General features: G+C 51.5%; 1 protein-coding gene across 5 annotated transcripts in view; it reads left to right on the top strand.

Moving 5' to 3' along the window:
• The window catches only part of LOC134338688 (methyl-CpG-binding domain protein 1-like), a 263,482-nt gene that overhangs the window by 33,040 nt on the left and 208,552 nt on the right, over positions 1–21,890 (top strand). For all 5 annotated transcript variants that reach the window (XM_063034729.1, XM_063034728.1, XM_063034721.1 and 2 more), the window contains one exon: positions 5,502–5,574. The gene's annotated coding sequence lies outside the window, so the exon portion shown is untranslated. The remainder of the gene's footprint in view (positions 1–5,501; positions 5,575–21,890) is intronic.

Raw genomic sequence — 21,890 nt, 5'->3', positions numbered from 1 at the left:
CCTCAACACCCACCGGTGTGCAGACCATAGGCCGTGCGAACTAGTGATGGTGAGACTCATTCCATTTTGGCAGCTCGGTGCAGAGAGCCCAGGGTGATGGTTTCTTGAGCCGCCCTTCCCCTACCCCCTGTCTCTACTGGTGTGCCGGGGCATCACGCTGACCTGGGGAGCTGGTCGGCTGTCCTACCTTCCACTGGCAAAAATGGTGGTGTTATCCTGCCAACCATCCCTCTCCCCTCCTCCCCACCCCTCCCCTCTCTCCCTCTCCCCGTGCTCTACTCTGTCTGCCAATCGCTGCCCTTGCCTGTATCTGGGGCAATCAAGCAAGGTGGGGTGTTTTTCATTGCGGAGGAATGGGAGGTCTGGCTGCTGCGGATGGAGGGAGGGGAGGCATAGACCTTGAGTAGTGACCACCACCACCCTCCCCACTGTCCGTGACGCCGGGACTGCTCAGAGAGCTGTTAGTTGGTCGTGAGCCCTGCTACTGGTGCGGGAAACACGGCAGGCACATTTCACACTTGCGAGAGCTCGCTAACAGCAACAGAAATGGTGTTGTTTTTCCTTTTGAGTAATTTCTTGTTTTTGTTTTAAATCACTCTGAATTCCCCGCACAGAGACAGCTGTGGTGATACGATGACTGGTGCTGTGTGTGTGTGTGTGTGTGTGTGTGTGTGTGTGTGTGTGTGTTTGTGAGTGTGTCTGCTTGTCTAAGTGTATGTGTGTGTGTATATAAATGTGTGTGTGTGTGAGTATTGTTGTGAACACTTGTGTGTATACTTGTGAATGCGTGTGAGTGAGTGTGCTTTGAGCTCACGAGTGAGTATGCTTACGTGCAGTATGTGTGTGCGAGGGGCTGCATGTCTGTGTGTGTGTGTGTGTGTGTGTGTGTCTGTGTTTCTGTGTGTCTGCAGGCATCCAAAGCTTCCCAGTGGTCGGCTCGGTAGGTAAGTCAGCTGTGAATTCCACCCCCTCCCTTGTGCGGGTGAGGGCTGGAACCCGAGGGGGAGCAGAGGCAGGAATCAGTGAAGGATAAGCAGCAGTCCACGGTCAGCAGACGGGGCGGAGGGCCTGTTTTCGTGCTGGGCTGTCTGAAGCTGGAACTCCCCACTTCCTGCCTAATGTAGATCGGCTGCGGGCAAGTGGGGTGAGGGGTGCGGGGGGGGGGAAGTCACACCAACGTCACCTCCCACCTGATAGCACCACCCCCGCACTGAGGCACTGGGGTGATCCCTCGGGAGGGCAGTGCCCCCTCGCACAACAACGCAGATGACGCAGTGCTGTTCTCCAGAGTCCCACCAGCGGGATGAGACTCTGGTCACTTGCCAAATGGCAAGGGAGGGGGCGGAGAAAAGAAATCCTCTGACCAGTTCCGCCCTGCCGGTCCTCCTCACAAACAAGCTGGCTTGGCCTGCAGCCAAGCCTCAGAGACAGGCCTCCTCCCTCCCTCTCTCTCTCTCTCTCTCTCTCGCGCTGGGTCAGGCTCGTCAGCGTCTCTCACCACCACCCCCCTCCCCCGGTCCTTTAGCTTGGTTTGTTGGGGTGGGGAGAAGAGGTTTTCCAGTCTGGCTCGTGCAATTTAAAATTTTTTGTCCCAGCAAACTTTTTAAGAAGTTTGGCAGCCGCTTTTTGTGGGGTGCCTTGTCTGTGGCAGTGGGGAGGGCCTGTAGTTCCCGTCCCTCCCTCCCCACTGACTAGCCCCTCAGCCCTTTGAGGTGTGGGGGAGGGAGGAGAAAAGAGAGAGAGAGAGGTGGAGGAGACAGGAAGCTGACGTTTGTCTTGGCAGGGAAAGAATACAATACAAACACCTAACATTTTTACACGCACACTGTGTGCGTGCGGTGGTCCGTGTCCTGCTGCTTGGGCAGGGTCTGCAGAGGAAAGAATCCTCCCCTCCTTCAAGCAGGAGGGTCGTAACTCCAGCCTCCCCTCTCCTCCAGCTACAGACCCTGAGGTGAGGAGGTGAGAATTGATGGGGTTTGGACATCTTGTTTTGGATCGGCCAGCCCCAGTGTCACATGGCATGGAAGCAAGCCCTTCGGCCCAACTCGTCCCTGCCTACCGACCTGATGAGATACTCCCCTTTGATCCATATCCCTCTGAAGTTCAAAGATCCAAGCACGTTTATTATCAAAGTACCTATGCAGTATACTGCCCTGAGATTCATCTTCCCACACAGACAGCCATGAAACAAAGAAAACCATGGAACCCGTTCAGAGGAAAACATCAAACCCCTCCAACGCGCAAAGAAGAAACATAAGTGGCAAAAGAAAGAGTGAAAAACACAGAACATAAACGTTTAGGGAGATGTGGGCCAATGGGGACTTGCTCAGGCACACACAATGAGCTGCCAAAGGAAGCGGTGGAGGTGGATACAGATACACTGTTTAATAGACACTTGGACAGGTACAGGGATAGGAAAGATTTAGAGTAATCCTTCCCTATCTGTGTACCTGTCCGAGTATCTACCCACCTCTACCACTTCCTTTGGCAGCTGGTTCCATATATGGAGCACCCTCTGGGTGAAAAAGTTGCCTCTTTAAGTCTTTCCCCACTCACCTTAATACCCTGGGAAGGTGGGTGGTGGGGTGGAGATACATCTGTACCAAAGGAGATGTAAGGTGCTCCTTTCCTCCACTAGCCTGCAGGTCACCCTTGGGCAAGGTGCAGACCCTCCGATCAGGGTCACGTGAAGCTGTGGGAGCAGGTGGTGGATGATCATGTGAGCAGCCGGTGCATATCACAACCCCTGCTTCGGCGACCACTGATGCCAGGCAGACAATCTTTGAAGAGTATTGATAATCGCTGGAGTCACCTGTCTTGTAAACACTGCCCCAGAAGAAGGCAACTGCAAACCACTTCTGCAGAAAAAGCTGCCAAGAACAATCACGGTCATGGAAAGACTGTGATCTCCTACGTCATATGAAACTGCACGTAACGAATGAACACACCCTAAGGGAAAAGGCTTTATCTATGCCCCTCGTGGTTTTATAAACCTCTATAAGGTCACCCCTCGGTCTTCTTCACACCAGGGAAAACAGTCCCAGTCTGTCCAGCCTCTCCTTATAACTCAAGCCCTCCAAATTTCGAAGTTAGCTTCATTATCAAAGTATGAATATGTTACTAAATGCTGTCCTTGAGATTAATTTTCTTGCAGACATTACAGGAAAATAAGCAATATTTTAAAACAGAATTTACAAGAAGCTATACATGAACAGACGAAGCCTGACAAACACCCAATGTGCGAAAGACAAACTGTGTGAATAAAAAAAACAGGGAACAAGAGTTGTGAAGAGTCCTTGGAAGGGAGTCTGTAGGTCGTAGAATCAGTGGTGGATGAAGTTACCCACAGCAGTTCAGGAGCCTGATGGTTGCGGTCCCTGAGGCTGGGGGCACCATGGCAGCGTAGTGGTTAACTTGCCATTATTACAGCTCGGGGTATCCTGGAGTTCAGAGTTCAATTCTGGCACCGTCTCCCTGTGACCGAGAGTTTCCTCCGGGTGCTCTGGTTTCCTCCCACAGTACTGGTTAGTGGGTTAATTGATCATTGTATATTGTCCTGTGATTTCACTGGAGTTAAGTAGGAGAGTTGCTGGTTGGCACAGCTCGCTGGGCCGGAAGGACTGGTTCTGTGCTGTATCTTGAACTAAAAATAGAACGGCTTAGTGGTGTGGAAGTTGAGGCTTCCGTATCTCCTGCCCAATAGTAATAGTGAGAAGAGAGCATGGCCTGTGTGTGTGTGTGTGTGTGTGAGAGTGTGTGTGTGTGTGTGGTTGTGTGTGTGTGTGTGTATGTGAGTGTGTATGTGTGTGAGTGTGTGTGTGTGTGTGTGTGTGTATGTGTGAGTGTGGTTGTGTGTTTGTGTATGTGTGAGTGTGGTTGTGTGTGTGTGTGTGTGTGTGTGTGTGTGTGTGAGTGTGGTTGTGTGTGTGTGTGTGTGTGTGTGTGTGTGTGTGGGGGGGGGTGGGAGGTGTCCATTGATACTGGATCCTGCTTCCTCGTGGTGCTCTGTGTAGTCAGTGGTAGGGAGGGCTTTGCCTGTGATGTCCACCACTTTCTGTAATCCTTACTGTTCCTGGGCATTGGTGCTTTCCCGGGAACATCCTGGTGAATCTTTCCTGCCCCCTCTCCAGCTTAATGGCACCCTTCCCACAGCAGGGCGACCAGATCTGCTCTCAGTACTCCCAAGCGCGGTCTCACCGACGTCTCGAACAGCTGTAATGTGGCGTCCCAACTCCTGTTCTGCAATCGAGTCTCTGTAGCACTCAATACTTCAACGTGGCCGATCCTAACAATGAGAACACTTTTAGTATTTGGCTTTGTGCGTGCGAGAGACGTGTGCTTTCGGAGAGTGGGGAGACTATTAGTGTGCTTTCTTGCGCCCCCTCCTAATCTAACATTATTTCAAAGGTTCAAATGTTCAGTTTAATTGTCAGAGAAATATATACAATATACATTCTGAAATGCTTTTTCTTTGCAAAACATCCATGAAAACAGAGAAGTGCCCCAAACAATGAATGACAGTTAAACATGAGAACCCCAAAGTCCCCCCTCCCACGAGTAAGCAGCGGCGAGCTACAATCCCCCCACCGGCAAAACAAAAAGCACACCTGCTGCCGAGCAGAAGCATGAACTAGGCGATTGCAAAGACACAGACCTTGCAGTTACCCCAAAGACTATCACAATTCATCCAACATTCGGCAACCCACAGGTTCTCTCTCTCTCCCTCATAAGGGAGATGGAGGTGTCCTCCATTTTCACAGCGAGCGGGAGACATAACAACAACCTGGTTTATGATGTTAAAAAGCCTGTTTCGTCACTTTTTACAAGCTCTGTGCCTGAAGATCGCAAAGATCTCGGGTCTTTGGGCCCACAGCGAGAAATTTTTCCGGCCTCTCTAATGACACACGGGACACCGACCCTCGATCTGCCCATCTCCAGAGCCCCAAGATCAGTATTACAAATACTAGGCCGCCTCTTGGCGTGCTGAACAACAGCCAGTCATGGAACCCTGAGAACGGGTCCCATTCCCGCAAAGAACCAAAGTCAGCGCGTAACTCCAGGTCAGGGTCTTCAAAAGAACCCCGAAAGGCAAAAATAAAGATATTAAAGATGGAAGTAGAGTTGTTTCTGAAGACGCAAGCAAAGGAATCGCTGTTTAGCGCCATCGTAACTCTGCCTAGGCCAAGACCAGAACTAGAGGTTGTTGTTTCAGGGTGAAAGGTAAAATGTTGAAGGGGGGCATGAGGAGGAACATCCTTACTCAGAGTGTGGAAGTGATGGATGCAGGTTCGATTGTAACATTTAAGAGAAATTTGGATAGGTACGTGGATGGGAGGGCCATGGGCCAGAGGCAGGTTGATGGGACTGGGCAGGTTAACGGTTTGGCATAGAGCAGATGGGACGAAGGGCCTGTTTCTGTGCTGTAGTGTTCCGTGACTCTTCTATTTCGCAAGCAAAATAGTGTGAAAGACTGAACTTTGAATGATGTTCTCTGTCCTCAGGTACTCAAGCTCCCGTGGGCCTACAGGTCACAGAAGGTCACAGCAGAAAGAGAGGGTAGATTGGAGAGAAGTGGTAAGTGATACAATCCTTCTGATGTTCGGGCTGAACAACAACTGAATCTCTTGACCATGTCTGCATGCTTTTATGCGTTGAGTTATCCATTCTGTCCACCGTACTTACCGACACTCAGTGGCTACCGCCCCCTTCCCCCCCCCCCCGGTACCTAATGAAGTGGCCACTGAGTGTATGTTTGTGATCTGCTGCTGTAGCCCACCCACTTCAAGCTTCAACCTCTTGTGCGTTCAGAGATGCTCTTCTGCACACCACTGTTGCAACGCGTTGCTGTCACCTTCCTGTCAGCTTGAATCAGTCTGGCCATTCTCCTCTGACCTCTTTTATCAACAAAGCATTTTTGCCCACAGAACTGCCACTCGCTGGATGTCTTTTGTTTCTTGCACCATTCTCTGTAAACTCTAGGGATTGCTGTGCATGAAAATCCTAGGAGATCTGCAGTTTCTGAAATACTCAAACCACCACATCTGGCACCAACAATCATTCCACGGTCGAAGTCACTTAGCTCACATTTCTTCCCCATTCTGATGTTTGACCTGAACAACAACTGAACCTCTTGACCATGTCTGCATGCTTTTATGCAACTAAGTTACTGCTACGTGATTGGCTGATTAGGTATTTGCATTAATGAGCAGGTGCACAACAGTACCTATAAAGTGGTCACTCCTCTATTTACCACAGTGTTCCTCTCCGGAGTGACTTTCCTGAGTTGAGCTGTTTGTAAATCCGAAACCCAGTTTCCTAGGGGACATGCTCAAACAACAGCTTTGGTGTTTGGTTTGTACCCATGTCTTTGTATCCGGTGAGAGGGAGAAGGTTTCAACATGGTCTGAGGAGATTAAAAGTAAATTGGTAAATTGGTTTATTATTGTCACATGTACTGAGACACAGTGAAAAGCTTGTCTTGCACACTGTTCGTACAGATCAGATCATTACACAGTGTGTTGAGGTAGAACAAGGTAAAATAATAACAGAATGCAGAATAAATTGTCACAGTCACAGAGAAAGTGCAGTGCAGATGGGTAATATGGTACAAGATCATAACAAGGTTGATCGTGAGGCCAAGAGTTCATCTTATTGTACTAGGCGACCACTCAATAGAGTGACAACAGTGGGGTAGAAGCTGTCCCTGAGCCTGGTGGGACGTGATTTCAGCCTTTTGTATCTTCTGCCCGAAGGGAGGGGGGAGAAGAGGGAATGTCCGGGATGGGTGGGGTCTTTGATTCTGCTGGTTGATTTACTGAGACAGAGGGAAGTGTAGACAGAGTCCATGGAGGGGAGACTGGTTTCCGTGACGTGCTGAGCTGTGTCCACCACTCTGCGGTTTCTTGCAGTCACGGACAGAGCGGTTGCCATGCCGAGCCGTGATCCATCCGGATGGGATACTTTCTGTGGTGCATTGATAAAGATAGGTAAGGGTCGATGGACCCTTACCTGAGGGGACATGCTGAAATTCTTTAGCTTCCCACAGAAGTAGAGGTGCTGGTGATTTTCTTGGTCCATGGTGTCCACGTGGTAGGACCAGGACAGATTGCTGGTGATGTTCACACCTGGGAACTTGAAGCTCTCGACCCTCTTGACCTCAGCACCATTGATGTAGACAGAAGTGTGTGCATCATCCTCCCCTTCCCAAAGTCAGCAACCAGCTCTTTGAGGGAATGGTTGTTCTCATGCCACCATGTTCCGAAGCTCTCAATCTCCTTCCTGTGCTAATTGAGATGCAGCCCACCACGGTGGTGTCATCTGCAAACTTGCAGCTGGAGTTTGAGCAGAACCTGGCCACGCAGTCGTGAGCGTACAGGGGCTAGAGCAGGGGGCTGAGGATGCAATCTTGTGGAGCACTGGTGTTCAGAATAATCACAGTGGAGATGCTGCTGCCTGTCATTACCGATTGTGGTCTGTCGGTCAGGAAGTTGATCCAGTTGCAGAGGGAGTGTTGGGTCCCAGGCCTCCGAGTTTGGAAATGAGTTGGCTTAGAATTACAGTATTGAAGGCGGAGCTTGAGTCGATAAGCAATAGTCCTACGTAGGTGTCTACACTGCCCAGGGGCTCCTGGGATGAGCTTTGGGTCAGGGTCTGTTCCGCGTAGCCAACGGAAAGGCAGGCAAAGCAGGGGCCCACACTGGTGATTTGGTGCGTGGTCTTGAACTGAAATGCCGACACTTTTTGTCCCTTTGCCCCCCTGCCCCCACCCACAAGTCCTGCTTGACCTACCAACAGCTGGTTTTATTAACTTAGAGGTACAGCACGGAACAGATCCTTCTGGTTCAACAAGCCACCCTGCCCAGCAACCCACCTATTTCACCCTAGCCTAATCATGGGACACTTTACAATGATCAAAGCTCAAAGTACATTTATTATCAAAGTATGTATATATTATACAACCTTGAGAATCATCTCCTAGCAGGCAGCCTCGAAACAAAGAAACCTAAAAGAACCCATTAAAAAGAAGACCGTCAAACACCCAATGTGCAGAGAGAGAGAAAAAAACACCAATCATGCAAGCAGCAAACATAAGCAAATAGCGTTCTGAACTGAAGTCCACAAAGAGAGTCCTGTCCCCAGACCCTTAGTTTAGTGCAGAGCGGAGCAGCGAGCTGAAATAGACGGCCTTTGCTTCAGGCCCTGACACCCTGACCATTGCGATCTGGCTTGGTGCATAAATCGGCAACCAGACATTGGGTTCGGTTGCCTCAAAACACGCTGGGGCCTGGACCCCACCGCTTCGATATGGCCCGTACCCAGCCTTTCCGGTTTGGCCCAGCACTTAAGTCGTCGTCCGAACACCGGGTTCTGTGGTTTCGATAATAACCTACTAACTGGTATGTCTTTGGTCTGTGGGAGGAGACTGGAGCATCCAGAGGAAATGCCCCGTGGCCATGGGGTGGACATGCAAACTCCTTACAGACAGTGGCGGAATTGAACTCTGAGCATGCGGCGGTGAGGTAGCCGCTGGTGGTGGGTGGGCTCTGAACGCTACCCTGGGGTGTGCTTGCAGGGACATCCTGTGGCTGATATGATTAACTTTCAGTCACCACAGCCACCCTCCTCCGTGCCGGGAATGATTCCAGCCAGCGGAGACTGTCCCCCACCCGGTTCCCATTTAGATCAGGGCCCTGTGATGCCCGACTGGATCTAATGTCATTCCCTTGATATTTTGCTTTTGGTTTTGTAGAGGTGTGTGTCCTGTTCTACACCTGGTAATTCACAGATAGGCACTTCGGCCCACCGAGTCTATACTGACACGTCCTCTACCCCAGTGCTGAGGCCATTTTCAGCCATTCATGTGCCCGGCTGGGTACTTTTTCAATGTTGAGAGTCTCCAACCCTCCCCTACCCCATCCCCCTTACCATCCCCTCTGACAGTGAGTTTCCAGATCCCAACCATCCTTCCCTCGGAGGGAAAAAAATTCCCCCTCAGATCCCCTCTCCACCCCTCACCCTGAAACCATGCTCCCTGGGTTTGGACACCTCTGCCACGGGGTAATTCTCCCTACCCTCCTACCCTGTCTCTACCCCGTGTCATTCTGTCTACCTCTATCAGGTCCCCCCTCAGCTTCCTCCACTCCAGGGAGAACAGACCCAGCCTCTCTAGTCTCTCCTCGTAACTGAAATGCTCCGTCCTGGGGAATCTCCTCTGCACCCTCTCCAGTGCAGTCACCCCTTCCTAGAGTGTGGTGACCAGTACTCCAGCTGTGGGCTGACCAGTGGTTTATAAAGTCATAGCGTCACCTCCCCGCTCTTGTATTCTCTGTCCCGGCTAATGAAGGCAAGTGTCCTGTGTCTTCTGCATTGTATATGTGCAGAATTAGGTCGATCGGCCCATTGAGTCTGCTCCACTCTTTCATCGTGGCTGATTTATTATCCCTCTCCGTCCCATTCTCCTGCCTTCTCCCCGTAACCTTTGACACACTATCAACCTCTGCTTTAAATATACCCACTGCCTTGGCCTCTGCAGCCGTCTGTGGCAATGAATTCCACAGATTCACCGCCCTCCGGCTAATGTGATTCCTCCTTATCATTGCTCCAAAGGAGACGTCCTTGTATTCTGAGGCTGTACCCTCTGTCCTAGACTCCCGCACGATAAGAAACATCCTCCTCTCATCCGCTGTACCTAGGCCCTACAATATCTGGTAGGTTTCAATGAGAATCCTGCCCACCACCCCCCTCTCCCCCCCCCCACTATTCTTCTAAACTTCAGCAAGTACTGGGCCTGGTTGTTACCAGAACCTCCTTGCACATGTATTCCTTGCCCTGGCTAGTGAAGGCAAGTACCCTGTTTGCTTTTCTACACCATGTTGTGTATCTGTGCTATGTGCGAGAGTGAGTGTGTGTGTGTGTGTTTGTTTTGTAAGAGATTTGCGTTAGTGGCCCACTGGAGACATTCATCTGATCTGAGTCACAGGGAATAAGGTTCCGTCTCAGGCTGCTGTTGCTGGCTGATGCATAATTGGCCTGTGACGAGAGAGAAGCATTGCGTTTATTTTTTTTCTTCTCGCCGGAAGGGGCTTTTACAACCTCAGTGCTTCTGGTGAAGCGTTCTCAGCTGAGGCAGGATCTCGCCGGCTTGTTTTGAAGAGAGAAGATTACGCCGGCATCCGGGGGCGGAGTGGCGCAGCGGGAAGGCCTGGGTTCGATCCCGACCTCTGCCATCCGACGCCTGTGGAGTCGTGCAGGGTCGGTGGGTTAATTGCCCTCTGAGTAACTGGAGAAAGCAGGGAATATCAGTGGCAATGGGATTGCTCTGTGGGCAGAACAACCTCCTGCATCATGAGTTTGGAATTCCGATTTGCATGTGTGTGTGTGCGTGTGTGTGTGTGTGTGTGTGTGTGTGTGTGTGTGTGTGTGTGTGTGTGTGCGTGTGGGGGGGGGGTTCTTATTTGCACACTCACCCTGTGGCCTTGTGGATTTCTTCTGATCACTCCGCTTCCCTCCCACGTTCTAACATGCGCTCCCCCCCCACCAATATCTGGGTGGAGTTGGGGGAGTTTGACACAGTAACATGGGGGGGGGGTGAGAGGAATGGGTGAAATGCTGGTCAGGGCTGAGGGGCCAGCTTCTGTGTTCCCTGACTCTCTGACGATCTGCGATGAGCCCGTGTGAGACATTGCCGCTATCCCCGGACTGATCATATAACCATATAACAATTACAGCACGGAAACAGGCCATCTCGGCCCTTCTAGTCCGTGCCGAACTCTTACTCTCACCTAGTCCCACTCGTTCATCATTTGAATCAGAATCAGCTTTAATATCGCTAGCTTATGTTGTGAAATTTGTTTTGTGGCTGCGGTGCAATGCAAAGCATAATAAAAATTTACAGATCTGCATATATATGCATACACACACACACACACACACACACACACACACACACAGTTATTGTAATTTGCAATTTATATTTATAAAAAATAGCTAATTTTTTCAAATAGTGAGGCAGTGTTTGTGCGTTCAATGTCTATTCAGAAATCTGATGGTAGAAGGGAAGAATCTGTTCCTGTGTGCCTTCAGGCTCCTGTACCTTCTCCCGGATGGTAGCGATGGGAAGAGGACGTATCCCGGGAGGTGAGGGTCCTTAGAGAAGGACGCCGCCACCTTGAGGCACCGTCTGGTGGAGATGTCCTGGAATGGTGGGGAAGGTTGTGCCCGTGAGTCTGCAACTCTCTGCAGCCTCTTGCGATCCTGTGCATTGCAGCGTCAATTCCAGACGACGATACAGCCGGTCAGAAAACCCTCCACTGTACAACTGTAGAAAGTTGCTCGGGTCTTTGGTGCCACACTGAATCTCCTCAAACTCTTAGCGAAGTAGAGCCACAGGCGTGCCATCTTCGTGGTTGCGTCGATGCACCGGGCCCAGGGTAGCTGCTCACCTCACGATGAGGTTCAGAGTCCTTTACTTCTTTACTGATGGTGGTGACGGGGGGTTGTGTCTCTGGCAGTGTAGGAGACCGAGGACAGATAAGTTGGTGTGGGGGAGGGGAGGAATTAAAGGTGCTGTGGTAACCTGGGAGCTCCATTAGAGCGGATGGAGCGCAGGCAGCTTCTTGGCGAAGAGATCGCCCACTCTGCGCTTAGTCTCCCTTGTGTAGAGAGTAACAGAAAAGGAGAGACCTTAAGGCATCCAGGGAGAGAATTAGGCCATTCAGCCCATCAAGTCTACACCACCATTCCATCACGTCTGATTTATTATCCGTCTGAACCCCGTTCTCCTGCCTTGAGCCCCTAACCTTTGACCGCCTGACTAATCAAGAACCTATCAACCTCTGCTTTGAATATACCCAATGACTTGGCCTCCACAGCCGTCTCTGGCAATGAAATCCACAGATTCACCACCCTCTGCCTAAGAAGTTCCTCCCCATTTCTGTTCCCCCTATTCTGAGGCTGTGCCTGCTGGTCCTAGACTCACCCACTGTAGGGCTATAAATACAATAAGATGTACATATAAAAATATAATTTTAGGGCCAGCTGGTGGCACAACGACATTGGCGCTGGACCTGGGAGCAGAGGTTCCCGGGTTCAAAACTAGTCGGGTCTGCTCCTGAGTACACTTTCCGTTCGTGCCGGGTTGAGTGTCGAGATTGCAACTCGACCTCAGAAAATAAAGGGAAAATACTGCGAAAATGGCTGTGTGAGGAGTGTCGCGCCATACAGTCTCTCTCACTCTGCGCCTTGTAAAAAAGCCATGAAAAAGGCATCATCACGGACGCACGCACAGATGCGCATGCACACACACGCACAGACTCGCATGCACGCAGGCACACGCCAAAAAATATATATAATTTTAAAAAGTAGTATGAAAATGGAGGGAAAAATAGTGAGACAGTGGTCATGAGTTCAACATCCATTCTTAATCTCTTGGCACCGGGGAAGAAGCTACTCCTGAAAATTTGAACGTAAACACGAGGAATTCTGCAGATCCTGAAAATTTGACTGTGTGCCTTTGGGGTCCTATGCCACCTCCCTGATGGTAGCAATGAGAAGAGGGCATGCCCTGGGTGATGAGGGTGCTTAATGATGGGGCCTCATTTTTAAGGCACCACCTTTGAAGTTGTCCTGCAAGCTGGAGGAGGCCAGTGATGGAGCTGGTGGAGCCTGTAACTTTCCGCAGCTTTTTGCGATTCTGTGCAGTCCCCCCGCCCATACCAGACGGTGATGCAGCCAGTTAGAATGCTCTCCATGGTACATCTGTAGAAATTTGCAATCGTCTTTGGTGACGTACCAAATCTCCTCAAACTCCTCATGAAATACGGCCGCTGTTGTGCCTCCTTTGTAATTGCAGGAAGTTGGACTGGAAAGGGTTATTCTCCGTTGCACTGTGGAGCAAGTCTAGATGGATTCTGAGGTTGGTCTCCGAGAAGGGCTGTTCACAGATCGTTCTCATACCTGGGGAGTAGCGTTGAAGCAGGAGGGGGGCCAGATCCGCACGCAGATGCACAGCATAGAGACTGAGCTCGCGATTCCCGATGAGGAAGGAGGAGGTCTGGAGATCAGTCATTGCGTTCTGCCCCCCTCCCACCCCCCCAGCAGGCTGTGGCTCCTCTGCAGTTTCCCCACGGAGGCTTGCTCGGAGAGGCCTTGTTCTTCACAGAAATCTGGATTCGGATTTATTATCACTGACTTAGATGATGTGAGATTTGTTTGTAGCAAAGACATGTTAACGTAAATTATAAACATAAAGAATAAGGGTAAAAGTGAGGAATAAAAAGTCCTGATGAAGGGTCTCGGCCCAATACATCGACTGTTTATTCCCCTCCATAGGTGCTGCCTGGCTTGCTGAGTTCCTCCGGCTTTTTGTGTGTTGCTCAGGAATTCCAGCATCCGCAGAATTTCTGGTGTGCCAGAAGAGTAAGGAGGTAGTGTTGTACAAGCTTATTTGTGACAGGCACATTGAAGCAGACAGTGAACTGCATCATTTGAGTTGGCAGCCATCATGCCCGAGGGTGTGCTGGGGGCAGCCTGCAAGTGTCAGCACGCATTCTGGCACCAACATAGCAAGCCAACAGTGCCTGGCAGAAAAGCAGAAACCAAGCCGTATTCCCCTCCCATCCGCGCGCACACAGTTAACCCTGGGACTCCAGTGCCCCAGCCTTCAGCAGACTCTAGCCTGCTCACAATAGGGTTCGATTCCCCCAGCAGACTCGCGGATTCAAATCTGGCCAACGGGCCCCAACTTCCAGACTTCCGGTTTGTCCTCGGGCCTCTTGCTGTCGACGCTGTGACCTGCCGATCACTGAGCACCAGACCTCGAAATCCAGACTCGCCGATGGCGGGATGCTGAATACTAGGACTCGCGCTCCGGTCTCACTGGTTTGCGAGCCTGGCGTAGTGGGGGGGAGGTCAACCTCGTTCCTCTTGCCTACATAGAACTGCGACTCCGGAACTGGCTGACAACTGGCTGACCCTGGTAGCGGAAGCTCGTCTACTCTCTGTTGGTCTGAAATCTGACCATGGATGTCCAATGTCCGTGTCGCCCATCTTTGAGACTTAGGTTCCGGAGTGACCTCTGATTCCTCCACATACCCTAACCTGAGCCATTCAGAAATCTGAAGCTGTTCCTAAAATTTTGAGTGTGTGTCTTCAGGTTCCTGTACCTCCTCCCTGGTGGTAGTAATGAGAAGAGGGCATGACCTGGGTGGTGAGGTATGTGGTGATGGGTGCCACCTTTTTGAAGCCCTGTCTTTGAAGATGTCTTCGGTGGTGGAACTAGATACAACCACTGCGTTTATGGGGCATTGAACAGGCAGGCAAATGGATTTAGTGGAACTGGCCAAAGCGGCTAGTATGAATGATTTGGGCAGAAGGGACTCTTTCTCAGCTCTGTGAACACCTTATTGGTCTGAACATCTCGGGAATTGAGTCTTGGCCTTGTCGACTTCGACGTCAGACCTGATACTCCTGGGACCACCTCATTCCACTTCCCCCCCTTCTTCCCAGCCTCACCCTTGTGGATCCTGAACTCCCAAGGCCCGTGTCCCATCAGGTCCCATGTTACAGACGCTCTCCTCTCCCCCCACTTCCCGGACTCAGATCACTCGTATAAACATCCGGGCGTCCTGGACTACAGCAGCTAGGTACCAACTCCCGCTGTGATGCTGCCACAACCCTACCCCACCCAGGCAAGAACAGAGATCTCCTGCCCCCGTCGCCACCCCTCCACTGCCGATCGGGCTGAGGGGAGAAGAGGGAATAGCACTGGGGTGGGAAACGGGCCAGGTCTACTTCTGTGCCTGTGGCGTAGATGGGGTTTACTGTCAGCTGAGGCTCTGCCCGCTTCACGCCTTTCCCTCGGCCCCGAGGAGCAACATTGAGGGCCCCGCATAGCACAGAGGTTAGCTCGTCTCCTTTATAATTTGTGGCCTCAGAGTTCATTTTCGGTGTCATATATAAGGAGTTTGTACATTCTCCCCGTGACCACATGACTTTACTCCGGGTGCTCCGGTTTCCTGTCTCGGTCCAAAGGTGCACGGGTTAGTAGGTTAATTGATCATTCTAAATCGTCTCGTGATTAGGCTAGGGTTAAATAGGTGGGTTGCTGGCCGGCACAATTTGTTGGTCCTGTTCTGTGCCCTATATGAATACAATAAAATAAATCCTGGAACCTAATGATCAGGGGTGAGGGGTTTGAGGGGGCAGGTCTCGAGAGGCAGCAGGCTCATTTGAACGCTGTCCCTCTCGCAAGGAAAGGGAGGGAGAGAGTGAGAGATAGGGAGAGACAGAGATGGGAAGAGAGAGAGAGACAGTGAGGGAGCAGAGAGAGGGATGGAGGCAGCAAGATGGAGATGGAGAGAGAGAAAAACAGAGAGACGAGATGGGGAAAGAGAGAGATGGAGGCAGATAAATGGAGATGAAGGCAGAGGCAGAGAAGAGTGAGACAGCCAGATAAGCAAAGACTGAGAGGGAGGGGGAGAGAGATGGGAAGAGACATGAGATGGAGGCAGAGAATTGAAAATGGAAACAAAGACAGAGATAGATAGGCAAAAGATAGAAGAGAGAGAGAGAAACAGAAAGAAGCAGTGTGAGAGAAGGAGAGAGACACACACAGAGGGGGGGATCTGTAAGGTAGTGCATTCATGCATCCCTTATCACCACCCCCCCCCCAGCCACCTCCCCCCAAGGTCCATTGCCTCGCCCCGGGTCAGAGGCTGAGGGTTGGAGGGTGACCGCTGGTCCTGGAAGGTTGTGTTGGGGAAGCTGACAGGCTCCCACCCAGTCCAGATGTGTGGAGCCTGTTGCTATCTGGCTGTGCGCTAACCTCTTGGGCATGGGTGTGTCAGCACTGCCTGTCGGCTCGTGTCTCAACCGCAAAGGGAGGGGAGGAGCAGGGTGGAGTGTGTTCGAGGGGGCAGGACTGAGGTGTGGTTGCGTGGAAAGAGGCCCTTTGGCTCAACTCATTCACACTGACCCAGATTCCTGTTCAGGCCAGTTTAATTTGCCAGTGCTTTGACCATATCCCTCTCGTGTACCTTTTGAAGTGTCTTTTACATTGTACCCACCTCAACCACTTCCTCGTTCCACAGACTGACCACCCTCCGGGCGAAACATTTACCTCTCAGTTCCCCTTTAAATCTCTTCCCTCTCACCTTAAACCTGTGCCTTCTAGTTTTAGACTTCCCTCCACCTGGGAGAAAAGACTGACCATCCACTCTCGTGGTTTTATAAACCTCTAAAGTTGCCCCTCAGCCTCCCTCACTCTAGGGAAAACAGTCCCAGCCTGTCCAGCCTCTCCTTACAACTCAATCCCTCCAGTCCCAGGAACATCCTAGTGAATCTTTCCTGCCCTCTCTCCAGTTTAATGGCATCCTTCCTATAGCTGGGTGACCAGAACTGCACACAATACTCTGAGTGCGTCCTCACCGACGTCTTTTACAGGTGCAACATGACGTCCCATCACCTGCACTCAGTGCCTTGACTGATACAACCAACTTCACCACCCTGTCTACCTGTGATGCCTCTTTCAGAGAACCATATACCTGTACCCCTGGGTCTCTCTGTTCTACAGAACTCCCCAGGGCCCTCTCATTCACTGTGAGTCCCGTCCTGGTTTAACTTCCCAAAGTACAAGACCTCACGCTTGTCCGAGTTAAACTGCATCTGCCGTTCATCGGCCCACCTTCCCCAGTTGATCTAGGTCCGGATGTAAACCTTAATCAGCAGGACCCAACCTTTTTCATGCCCTGGACCAATGCCATAAAGCAAGGGGTCCATGGACCCCAGATTGGGAGCCCCTGCCCTAGATGTAACAGACTTAACCCTTTATACCAGAGTGCACTCAGTGCTGTGACTGATACCTTCATCTCTGCCCTCTTTACCTGTGCCACCCCTAGGGTTGGGGGGCGAGGGGGAAGACTGACCGTCCACCTTATCGATGTCACTGGTGGTTTTATAAATCTCTATAAGGTCACCCCTCAGTCTCCTTTGTTCCAGGGTAAACAGTCCCAGTCTGTCCAGCATCTCCTTACAACTCAATCCCACCGTTGGCCTGCGACAGCCTCGCCCGTTTGTTGTTGCAGAATCTCGCTTGGCTTGGGTGCCCCTACATCAATTTGAGCTCCCTGCCCCTGTCCTCTTTAACTGAGCTCGGCAGTGGTTGTGGGAGGGGGGAGGGGGGAGGGAGTGGGGCTGATGTGACCTCAAGCTGCTTCACCCCTCTTCGCCCATGGAGAAAGTCTCCACACCACCCCCCTTCCCTCCAACCTTAAGGCACCAGGAATTCAAGGTCCACACTGGGCTGTAACTAACAGATCCACCTCTCACCCCCAACCAAGCACAATGAGATCCTGTGGTTGATGGGAATAAGAAGATCTGGGCTACGCACGCACACACACACACACACACACACACACACACACACACACTCTCTCTCTCTCTCTCTCTCACTCTCTCTCACTGTCTCACTCTCTCACTCTTGCACTCTGATACACACTAATACATACATACTCTTGCACACACATACTCTGTCTCGCACACTGACACACACACACACACACACACACACTCACTCTCACACACACGCAGATACAGTGATACAGATGCAAACACCCCCCCGACCCGTTGTCAGGTTTCTGAACGGCCCACGAGCCCGTGAACACCAGCTCGCTATTCCTCTTCTCCACTGCTGGCTTATATTTTATGTTGTAACTTACAGTAAGTTTTATGTCTTGCACTGTACTGCTGCCACAAAACAACAAATTTTGTGACTTTTCGGTGATAATGAACCTGGTTGTGATCCTGCCCGCGCAAGATAGGGTTAAACCCAGGCGGCTGTTGAAGGGAGAGATGTGTGAGCCAAATCTCAGATTCCCTGAGTGAACACACGGGCAGGATTAATGACATGACACCCCCTCAGTGATGTTCAAGCTCCCTCCACAGCTCTTGACCATGCGTAACTAACTCCCTCGACCAAGTGTCCCCGGTGATATCAGCAGTATGTCCCCCCCCACCCCCACAGTAGCCCTCCCCTCCCTGAATCGCAGGGGCAGATCACAGGCAAACAGATGGCCCATTTGATTTTTATTTTGTTACGTGTTTCTCTTCTGCACCACCCACTGACACAGGATTCTCGAACGTGGAGAGCGGCTGGCTTCTCCGATCTGCAGGCAGTCGGCAAGCTCCAGACACACACACACACACACACACACTCACACTCTCACACACCCTCACGTAGAGACACACACTCACACTCTCACACTCACACAGAGACACACACACACACACACACACTCACACTCTCACACACCCTCACGTAGAGACACACACTCACACTCTCACACTCACACAGAGACACACACACACACACTCGCACTCGCACTCTCACACAGAGAGACACACACACACACACACACACACTCACACAGATACACGCACACAGAGAGACACACACAGACACAAACACACACACAGACACACGCATGCACACAGAGAGACACACACAGGCACACACACAAACTCAGACACAGACACACACATACACACTCACACAGATACACACAGACACACACACACACAGACACACACACACACACGCATGCACACAGAGAGATACATACACACACACACAGACTCACACACACAGACATACACACACACACACACACACACGCATGCACACAGATACACACACACACAGTCACACAGACACACACACACACACACACACACAGACACACACACACAGGCACAGGCAGACACAAACTCACGTAGACATACACACAAACTCACACAGACACACACACGGACACACATAGAGACACAGACAGAGACACGCAGATGCACACACACCCCCTCTCACAGACCCCCCCCACCGTCCAATGCTGTATCTCTTCTCTCTGACTTGCACTAACAGTCTCTTTCCCTCTGTCTCTCTCTCCCTTGCTTTGTCTCTGAATGACCTTCTTGCTGTTTCTCTCGCTTTTACTCTGTACCCTTCTCTTTCTCTTTCTGTCCTTCTATCACTGTCCTCTCTGTGACTCTCTGTCCTCTATCTGTGTGTCTCTTTCTCTCTTTCACCGTTTATCTGTCATCCTCTGTCTCTCAGTATCTCTCTGTGACTCTCTGTGCGTATCTCTCTCAGTGTGTCTCTGTCTCTCTCTGTCTCTGTCCCTCAGTGTCTCTCTTACTGTCTGCCTGAGTCTCTCTCTCACTTTGTGCGCCCTCTTCTCTGTCCCTTAGTGTCTCTCTGTGAGTCTTTGTGTGTGTGTCTCTCTCTTTCTGCCCGTCAGCATCTTTCTGTCTCTGTGTGTATATCCCTCACTGTCTGTGTGTTTCTCTCTCTCCCCCTCTATCTGTCTCTCAGTGTCTCTCTCTAACTCTGTGTGTGTGTATCTCTCTTCCTCTCCCTCTCTGTCTCTCACTCTGCCTCTCTGTTCCTCAGTGTCTTTCTGATTCTGTCTCTGTGTGTATATCTCTTGCTGTCTCTGTCTCTCTCTCCCCCTTTCTCTCTCTTCCTCTCTCTCTCCCTCCCTCCCTCTCTCTCTCTCTGTCTGTCAGTGTCTTTCTGATTGTCTCTGTGTGTATATCTCTTGCTGTCTTTGTCTCTCTCTCCCCCCTCTCTCACTCTTCCTCTCTGTCTCCCCCTCTCTCTCCCTCCCTTTCTCTCTGTTCCTCAGTGTCTTTCTGATTCTGTCTCTGTGTGTATATCTCTTGCTGTCTCTGTCTCTCTCTCTCTGTCACCTTCACACGAGACGCTCTCAGCACCATCCCCGAGTGCGCACACAGCCTTCAAAGGTCATGCTGAGACTCTGAGGCTGAGGTAGATCTGTTGAAACATTAATGCCTGACAGATCTCCTGGGCATTCAGTACGCAGCGCACCAGGCTGTTAATAGGGAAAGAATGTTTCGGGGGGGGGGGGCGGAGATTTGTTGTGCTGTGCAGACGCACGTTCATTTAACACCTCATGTTCGGGACAGAGACTCTCTGAGCACAAAACGGCTCCTTGCATTCACAGTGCCAATTCTTTGATGTGATTAACCACCCCATCACACCCATCCGTCGGCGATAATATGTGCGGCTCGGTGGGATGTTCGTGTCAGTGTCCCTCCCTACCCCAGGCCCCAGATCATTCGCAGGTGTTCCACCCGGAGTATTTGAGGCATTTCTGCAAATTGGATTAAACGTTGCAAAACCAGGAAAGGTACAAGGCTCTGGGGAGAGAGCAGGGATCAGTCTGGGGACTGACAGAGGGCTGTGGGGAGAGTGCAGGGCAGTGGGGGCTGTGGGGAGAGGGCAGGGTTAGGGGATTAGTTGGGGACTGACAGGGCTGTGGGGAGAGAGTGGGGCAGTGGGATTATTGTGAGCTGTGGGGAGGGAGCATAGCCCTGGGATTAATTTGGGGACTGACAGAGGGCAGTGGAACAGTTTGGGGAGGGACACAGGGCTGTGGGTAGAGAGTGGACCAGTGCGATTAGTTTGGGGACTGACACAGGGCTGTGGGTAGAGAGTGGGACAGTGCGATTAGTTTGGGGACTGACACACGGCTGTGGGGAGAGAGTGGGACAGTGGGATTAGTTTGGGGACTGACACAGGGCTGTGGGTAGAGAGCGGGACAGTGGGATTAGTTTGGGGACTGACACAGGGCTATGGGGAGAGAGTGGGACAGTGGGATTAGTTTGGGGACTGACACAGGGCTGTGGGTAGAGAGCGGGACAGTGCGATTAGTTTGGGGACTGATACAGGGCTATGGGGAGAGAGTGGGACAGTGGGATTAGTTTGGGGACTGACACAGGGCTGTGGGTAGAGAGCGGGACAGTGCGATTAGTTTGGGGACTGATACAGGGCTATGGGGAGAGAGTGGGACAGTGGGATTAGTTTGGGGACTGTCACGGGGCAGTGGGAAAAGAGTGGGACAGTGGGATCACTGTGAGATATCAAGCCCAGTGCATATATAGGCAGAACAGTTGGAATAACCTCGGTTGCCCAGGTGGTTCTGAGCCAGGACTGAAGGAGTTAAGAGCACAGATTGTGTGGTCTGGGGGCTGATCCTGTCAGGATGTGTGAGAGCGCTCAAGCATTCAGTGAAGCTGGGAATTACAAGGAAGATGGAGTGATTCCTGAAATCAGCTTGGGGGGGTGGTGGGGGGCCGGTGCCAGGCTAGAACTCTGGTTGCCCAAGGGAAGATCTGGCATTGGAGGGGTGAGGTGGGTGGGTCATGACCCAGGTACTGTGGAAGAAACTCAGTGGGTCGAAGCCCTCACCACCCGCTTACGTTTAATTCATTGGCCTGGAAAGCATCTCCGTGCCGGTGGGAGGACAGTCTGGAGCTATTCAGCCCTTCTTTCCACCCCCTTCCCCTTCCTCAGCATTGGCCTTGAAACGGTATGCACTCATTGCCGTGTCCCCCTCCCTTCTGGACCAGGCTCAGTTCCAAAAAGCTCGATCCTGGGTCTGTGCCGCGCTTCGGGAAACTCTGTTACCTGGAACATAGAGTGGTACAGCCCTCCGGCCTGTTAGGTAATGCGTGGAGCAGTTGCGACGACGGAATTGTCGGATTAAACATTTTTACTGATTTGTGTTGGTAACGGGTACACGATGGGCAGTTTACAATGTGGGAGCGATGGCCGTGCTCGCCAAGCTGGAAACGTGCACGCTCAAAAGCTGGCGCCAAAAGAGGGAAACCCTCCGCATGTAGGAGGTCCAGTCGATTGTTCCATTGTTGTCTTGCTCCATTCTCACGTAACACGGTCCACCTTGTCTACATTGGTCACGGTGCCGAATCGAACGAATCCCTTCTGCCTGCATAAAGTCCATCTCCCTCTGTTTCCTGTACATCGATGTGTCTGTCCAACCACATTCGAGCCACCCTCCACTCACTGTAAAGAAACA

The sequence above is a fragment of the Mobula hypostoma genome, chromosome 28 (genome assembly GCF_963921235.1).
Source record: "Mobula hypostoma chromosome 28, sMobHyp1.1, whole genome shotgun sequence".
In the NCBI taxonomy this organism is placed as follows: Eukaryota; Metazoa; Chordata; class Chondrichthyes; order Myliobatiformes; family Myliobatidae; genus Mobula; species Mobula hypostoma.
The sequence above is the reverse complement of the archived record's forward strand: the minus strand, read 5'-3'. Positions and strand labels throughout refer to the sequence as shown.